Genomic DNA, 8,488 nt, shown 5'->3' with positions numbered 1-8,488 from the left:
AGTGCTTTACTTCCAATTATGTGGTCAATTTTGGAATAAGTGCGATGTGGTGCTGAGAAGAATGTATATTCTGTTGATTTAGGGTGGAGAGTTCTATAGATGTCTATTAGGTCCGCTTGGTGCAGAGATGAGTTCAATTCCTGGATATCCTTGTTAACTTTCTGTCTCGTTGATCTGTCTAATGTTGACAGTGGAGTGTTGAAGTCTCCCATTATTATTGTATGGGAGTCTAAGTCTCTTTGTAGGTCTCTAAGGACTTGCTTTATGAATCTGGGTGCTCCTGTATTGGGCGCATATATATTTAGGAGAGTTAGCTCTTCCTGTTGAATTGATCCCTTTACCATTATGTAATGGCCTTCTTTGTCTCTTTTGATCTTTGATGGTTTAAAGTCTGTTTTATCAGAGACTAGGATTGCAACCCCTGCTTTTTTTTGTTCTCCATTTGCTTGGTAGATCTTCCTCCATCCCTTTATTTTGAGCCTATGTATGTCTCTGCATGTGAGATGGGTCTCCTGAATACAGCAGACTGATGGGTCTTGACTCTTGATCCAGTTTGCCAGTCTGTGTCTTTTCATTGGAGCATTTAGTCCATTTACATTTAAGGTTAATATTGTTATGTGTGAACTTGATCCTGTCATTATGATATTAACTGGTTATTTTGCTCGTTAGTTGATGCAGTTTCTTCCTAGCCTCGATGTTCTTTACATTTTGGCATGTTTTTGCAATGGCTGGTACCAGTTGCTCCTTTCCATGTTTAGGGCTTCCTTCAGGGTCTCTTGTAAGGCAGGCCTGGTGGTGACAAAACCTCTAAGCATTTGCTTATCTGTAAAGGATTTTATTTCTCCTTCACTGATGAAGCTTAGTTTGGCTGGATATGAAATTCTGGGTTTAAAATTCTTTTCTTTAAGAACGTTGAATATTGGCCCCCACTCTCTTCTGGCTTGTAGAGTTTCTGCCGAGAGATCTGCTGTTAGTCTGATGGGCTTCCCTTTGTGGGTAACCCGACCTTTCTCTCTGGCTGCCCTTAAGATTTTTTCCTTCATTTCAACTTTGGTGAATCTGGCAATTATGTGTCTTGGAGTTGCTCTTCTGGAGGAGTATCTTTGTGGCGTTCTCTGTATTTCCTGAATTTGAATGTTGGCCTGCCCTACTAGGTTGGGGAAGTTCTCCTGGATGATATCCTGAAGAGTGTTTTCCAACTTGGTTCCATTTTCCCCCTCACTTTCAGGCACCCCAATCAGACGTAGATTTGGTCTTTTTACATAATCCCATACTTCTTGCAGGCTTTGTTCATTTCTTTTTCTTCTTTTTTCATTTGGTTTCTCTTCTCGCTTCATTTCATTCATTTGATCCTCAATCGCTGATACTCTTTCTTCCAGTTGATCGAGTCGGTTACTGAAGCTTGTGCATTTGTCACGTATTTCTCGTGTCATGGTTTTCATCTCTGTCATTTCGTTTATGATCTTCTCTGCATTAATTAGTCTAGCTGTCAATTCTTCCACTTTTTTTTCAAGATTTTTAGTTTCTTTGCGCTGGGTACGTAATTCCTCCTTTAGCTCTGAGAGGTTTGATGGACTGAAGCCTTCTTCTCTCATCTCGTCAAAGTCATTCTCTGACCAGCTTTGATCCGTTGCTGGCGATGGGCTGCGCTCCTTTGCAGGGGGAGATGCGCTCTTATTTTTTGAATTTCCAGCTTTTCTGCCTTGCTTCTTCCCCATCTTTGTGGTTTTATCTGTCTCTGGTCTTTGATGATGGTGACGTACTGATGGGGTTTTGGTATAGGTGTCCTTCCTGTTTGATAGTTTTCCGTCTGACAGTCAGAAGGACTGTCTGTTGGTCTGTTGGAGATTGCTTGAGGTCCACTCCAGACCCTGTTTGCCTGGGTATCAGCAGCAGAGGTTGCCAAAGATAGAATATTGCTGAACAGTGAGTGTACCTGTCTGATTCTTTCTTTGGAAGTTTCCTCTCAGGGGTGACTCCACCCTGTGAGGTGTGGGGTGTCAGACTGCCCCTAGTGGGGGATGACTCCCATCTAGGCTACTCAGGGGTCAGGGACCCACCTGAGCAGGCAGTCTGTCCGTTGTCAGATCTCAACCTCTGCGTTAGGAGATCCACGGCTCTCCCCAAAGCTGTCAGACAGAGTCGTTCGCGTCTGCACCGGCCCCCGCTCTTTCCCCTGTTGGACTGCAGCTGTGCGCTGTCCGCAGAGGTAGAGTCTACAGAGACAGGCAGGCTTCCTTGAGCTGCTGTGAGCTCCACCCAGTTCGAGCTTCCCAGCGGCTTTGTTTACCTACTTAAGCCTCAGCAATGGCGGGCGCCCCTCCCCCAGCCTCGCTGCTGCCTTGCGGATAGATCGTGGCAGACGGCTGTGTTAGCAGTGAGGGAGGCTCCGTGGGCGTGGGACCCTCCCGGCCAGGTGTGGGATATATTCTCCTGGTGTGCCTGTTTCCTTAAAGCGCAGTATTGGGGTGGGAGTTACCCGATTTTCCAGGTGTTGTGTGTCTCAGTTCCCCTGGCTAGGAAAAGGGATTCCCTTCCCCCTTGCGCTTCCAGGTGAGGCGATGCCTCGCCCTGCTTCAGCTCACGCTGGTCAGGCTGCAGCAGCTGACCAGCACCGATTGTCCGGCACTCCCTAGAGAGATGACCCCAGTACCTCAGTTGAAAACGCAGAAATCACCGGTCTTCTGTGTCGCTCACGCTGGGAGTTGGAGACTGGAGCTGTTCCTATTTGGCCATCTTGCTCCGCCCCCTTATTCAGTATTTCTGTGTGCTTAGAGTGATGCTCTGTGTGTCATCTTGTCTGGAAGTCCTGGAATATTATTTTTGCTAGTAATTTGCTTTAAAAACCCTCTTTTCCAGAGATCAAGGTAAGTACTTCAGTTCATTCTCTAAGTAAATGCAATCTGAGTTAACTAAGTTTTGTTAGGCATTTTTTTCCTTGTTGGTCATCTAGCATACAGGAATTTTTTTTCTATGCAGTGACTATTTCCATTCTTTTTTTCTACGCATCAGTATAAATCCTCAACACCAATTAGACTCTATGAGAGGATATTGTATACAATGTACATGCCAGGACACAAATAAAATAATTCCAGTTAATTATTAAGTAAGTAAATATAGAAATATTTACTATTATAAAGCATTTAGAAGAGTCAAATGCCTGACCTTTATGGATCATACAATCTACTTGGAGAAATATGGTTGCATAAAATATTTAAATAACATTAGTCTGCAGTTCAGCAAGTGTGCATACCAGTGCCACTAACACCACCTATCGTAAACTTTTGTGGAAAGGAGAGATTGTTATCAACTGGGGTGTTCAATGAAGCCCTCATGGCAAAGGCTTATTTTAAGTTGAAAGTTGAGCGATCAACTGATGTTTAGTAAGCTTAGATAAGGAGTAGTGTTGCATTCTCCTATTTTTATGTTGCATTCTCTTATTATTTTATTATTATTGAGTTTCATGAATGTTTTCCTCCTTAGGCTTCTTTTCCAATTAGAAATAATGTTTACTGGATATTTGCTGAATACAAACGTAATACATGTTTCCTGTGGAAAATATGAAAAATTATAAAGAAGAATAAAGCACCATCCATAATTTTACTCTACAAAGCCAACAGACATAATTTTGATTTTATAATTTCAGTATTTTCTATACACATTTGTGTTGAATGAAAGTTAAATCATATTGAGCTTTTATCTCTTTAATCCATTTTTTTCACTTATGAGCATTTTTCTTTTTGAATAAGATTCCTCTAAAACGTAACTTTTAATGACTGCATATTTATCATATTTGTTTAGCAATACCATATCGTGAGTCACTGGGAGAAAGTCAGGTAGTTGAGTCCTCAAATTTCATTCTCACCTTCTTTCATAATAAGAGAACCCTTATTTCAATGGGACTATATTATGTCCAGTTAAAGGCCACATCTCCCAGCCTCCTTGGACTAGGTGTGGCCATTGACCAAGTTCTGGCCAATGATATGTAAGGAGAATAGTTATTAGCAATTTAAAGAAAAAAAAAGGGGGCTGGCTCAGTTGAGAGCAGCATTCTTTTGCTTTTGCCTCCTATCAACTTCCCACTGCATGGGATGAGGAGGCGATGGTTGGAGTTCCGACAGGTATCTTGGATCACGAGATAACCTCAGAAAGCTGTTTCCTGAGGATGCTGAACTGGCAAGAAAGAAACCCTAGTCCTTGATGATATTGTGAAGACACCGTATTAGCATGGATGGCCTATTTCTGAATTTCTTTCAGGTGAGAAAGAAACATATTTATATTTTATTTAAATGTTCTCTTATACGCAGACAGACCTAATTCTAACACAGATACTTAGACTGATTCTGATTTTTGCTGTTATAAGTTTTGCTGTAATTAACATACTTGTTCAAAGGTCTCTGTGCATTTGTCTGAGAAATTTGAAAATGTATTTCTAGAAGTTGAATCGTAAATTAAAAGTTTTATGAACATTTTAAATTGATTTTTGGCATATCTTGTCTAATTTGGGAAGGGATTTTTAATGAGGGTGCTCCTGGGCAATGAACAAATGAGTAAGAATACACACATCCTAAATGTGCGGCTAAAAATCCACTCTATTGTTCCCTTTACTAGAATGGCTAATGAGCCACAGTTAAAAGGCTAAAAAAATTACCCAGTAAAATAGTTGTGTTTCAAACCTGTCAGGTAGTTATTCTTAAGATTTTTGCCTGAATTATATTGTAAAGCGATAGACTTCCTGCCCCCCACCAAAAATCTCAAAAAAAAAACCAAACCAAAAACAAACAAAAAGCTACCATGTGAGGTTTATTTCTTTCCCCGATTTTAGTTTGCTCTGGATTATTTGAAAGATGACTATTATTGGTGAGTTATGTGAGTCAATAGTTCTCAAACTTCAGCACATATAAAACTTCATCTAAAGTTCATCAGAAAATACAGATTCCTGAGCTCCACTTCCAGGTCTTCTGATTCAATTGATCTGGAGGGGGTGCAGGAATATGCATTTTAACAGGCACACCACTGACAGTAGCCCTGATCCAGATACGTTAAAGAGTTTTTCAGCTTGCTATAGTTTGGATGTTTGTCCTCCTAAACCTCATGTTGAAATGTGATCCCATATGTTAGAGGTGGAGCCTAATGAGAGGTGTCTAGGTTATGGGGGCAGATCCCTCATGAGTAGATTAATGCCCTCCCTTAGGAGGGGTAGTGAGTAAGTTCTTGCTCTATTAGTTCCCATGGAAGCTGGTTGTTAAAAAGAGACTGACACTTCCCCTCTCTCTCTTGCTTCCTCTTGTCATGTGATTTCTGCACAGGCCAGCTCCACATTACCTTCTGCCATAAGTGGAAACAGCCTAAGGCCCTCACCTGAAGCCAAGCAGACGCCAGCAGCGTGCTTCTTGTATAGCCTGCAGAACCGTGAGCCAAATAAACCTCTTTTCCTTATAAATTACCTAGCCTTAGATATTTATTTATAGCAACACAAAATGGACTAAGACACAGCTATTGCCTGAAATTCCATCCATTAGTAAATCTTGTTGCCACTGCTTGTTAGTCCTTCTAGAGAAGCTGACCAAGGATGGGCATAAAGGTGCAACTGTGATTGACAGCAATTCTGCTCTTTTCTATCAGTTGATTGACATTTTGTGGCTCTGGATGTAAAGCAATGGCCACACTTGTGAATAATGGATATAATACTTTAGAAATTATTTAATGTATTTTTTATTCTCCCTAAATCGAGATGTCATATGGCTCTTCATCCTTTTAATCAATGAATTTTAATGCTTCAGGGGCAGGGCAGTCACTGGCTAGAACACCAAAGTCATTGCTCAGCTTTGACTGTCAAATGAAGCTTTTTATGTATTATATCCCCAGGGAGAAAGTGCTGCTGAAAGCTAGGCTGCATCAAGAGAGAAAGGAATTTCTAAATTTCCAAAGCTCCCTTTATGTATCATTTATTTCTAATCTTATTGGATTCCTATTAGAGAATGAGTTCTGTAAAACCTCTACTTTTCATATTTTCTTGAGGTTTCCTTTACAGGCAAGTACATGATCGATTTTTGCAATATGTCTTTCTTTCAATGGATGTCAAATTCTTTAGCTATTAAAACAAGTGAGTTGGCCGGGCGTGGTGGCTCAAGCCTGTAATCCCAGCACTTTGGGAGGCCGAGACGGGTGGATCACGAGGTCAGGAGATCGAGACCATCCTGGCTAACACGGTGAAACCCCGTCTCTACTAAAAAATACAAAAAACTAGCCGGGCGAGGTGGCGGGCGCCTGTAGTCCCAGCTACTCGGGAGGCTGAGGCAGGAGAATGGCGTAAACCCAGGAGGCGGAGCTTGCAGTGAGCTGAGATCCGGCCACTGCACTTCAGCCTGGGCGGCAGAGCGAGACTCCCTCTCAAAAAAAAAAAAAAAACAAGTGAGTTGATCATAATTTCAGTTCTTCTGTGTCTGTATTTATTTTTTGTCTCCTAGATCTCACTGATTTGAAAGAAGTGTATTGGAATCTCCCACTCTAACTGTATTTTATTTGTTCTTTTTGAATATTGAATATTCTTTTTGAATTTAATTTCATTTTTATCAAAGCAATATTCTTTTGCAGTCAAATTGTGCTCTGACACTTAAAGCAACAAGAAAAAAAGGCATGTCATTCCCTGCCTTCCTCCCACTTCCCCAAATTCTCACTCCCCAGAAGCAATCACTTTCAGCTCTTTTTGCTTTATCTTCTTGTGGTTACCTATATATTTCAAAATTCCATGTATCTTTGGCTTTTAAATTTTAAATATTACCTATCAACATTCTACTTTGGAAAATGAGTTTGGAGAGAAAAGAAAACAAATTCCTGTATCCAATCTGCTACATTTAAAGTTTTTAAGGATGGGGGAAAGAGGAACAAGAGCAATTGGTAAGAGACATGGAACCTGTATCTTCCTCCCCAGGCCAAAATCCCAGTTGCAGGTTTGATGAGTATTTAAAATTATGATACATTTAAAAATATTTATTGAGCACTTACCATTCTACTAAAAATGACCTCATAAACTTGCGTTCCAATGAGAGAGCCAGAAAATAAACAGACATGGAAAATATATGTCAATTGGTATAAAAAAGAAAATGCTATGAAGAAAATAAAATAAGGTAGATAGGATAGGGAGGAGGGGGATTAAGTAGGGTCATTATAGAAGGCCTGACTGAGAAGGTGGCATCCGAGCAAAAATGCCTGAAGTAGGTGAGAAAATTGGCTAAGTATGTTCTGAGAAGAGCAGAATGAAGGAAGAGCAAAGGTAGGAAATGAGGTCACAGAAGTAATGCAGGGGCCCAGTGGCAGGAAAGGATGAGAGTCAGATTGTGTAGGATCTTGTCAGTACTTAGACTTTTACTCGGAGAGGGAAACTTCTGGAGACTTTTGAATACAGGAGTGATCTGATTTAACTTAAGTTTAAAGGAATCACTTTCACAGTTGTATTAGCAATAGACTGAAAGGAGACACAAGGTGTGGAAGCTGGAGACCAGCCAGATAAGTAATGCCATAATTCAAGTGAGAGATAAGTACAACTTGGACTGGAGTGCAGTGGTGAAGATGGTGAGAAGTGTGAATTCTGGATATATTTTGAAGGTAGAGCCAATAAGATTCGCTGATGGGTGAGCCATGGCAATCTGAGAGGAGGAGAACAGACAAGGAATTCTGGCCTAAGGAACTGGAAGAGTAGAAGTGCTACTTCCTGCAATGGGGAAGATTGTGGTTAGGAGGAGAAAATTCAGCTGTGGATATGTCATGTTTGAGATGCCTCTTGGTCATCCAAGTGAAATGGTGAACTAGACAGTTGGATATTTAAAACTAAAATTCACTGGAAAGTTTAGACTGAAAATGAAATTTGGGAGTTATTAGCATAGATGGTATTTAAAGCCAGAAGACTGGATGAGAACACACAGGGAGTGAGCGAGTATGAAAAAGAAGAGAAGAGGCCTAAGGACTGAGCTCTGGGTTACTTCACACTTAGAGGTCAGAGGAGGAGGCAGAGAAGACTTGACAATGAAGTCAGAAGAAAACCAGGATTTCCAGGAGGCCAAGTAAAGAGTATTTCAAGGAGAAAACACAACTTTATCAAATGCTGCTGCTAAGTGAAATAGGATGAGGACTGATCCTATTGACTGCTGGATTTACCAATATGGAGGTCATTAGTAGCCTTGAAGAGAGCTGTTTCAATGAAATGGTAGTGGGGGTGGGAGGGAGGAGAGGAAACCCTGGAGGAAATAAAAATGGTGAATATAAATTTTATCAGGGGATTTGCTGTAAAGGGGACCAGAGAAGTGGGGTGGTAGATGGAAAGGGATGGAAGAGGATGTATGTTAAGGTAGGAGATGGAATTCTGTGTGTTTATTTATTATTATTATTTTTCTTTCTGAATCTTATTTTAGATTTAGGGAGTATATGTGCAGGGTTTTTTATATGAGTACATTGTATGCTGTTGGGGTTTGGAGTACAGATTATTTTG

Source organism: Trachypithecus francoisi, unplaced genomic scaffold (assembly GCF_009764315.1).
Source record: "Trachypithecus francoisi isolate TF-2019V2 unplaced genomic scaffold, Tfra_2.0 Lachesis_group16, whole genome shotgun sequence".
In the NCBI taxonomy this organism is placed as follows: Eukaryota; Metazoa; Chordata; class Mammalia; order Primates; family Cercopithecidae; genus Trachypithecus; species Trachypithecus francoisi.
Note: the sequence above shows the minus strand (reverse complement) of the source record.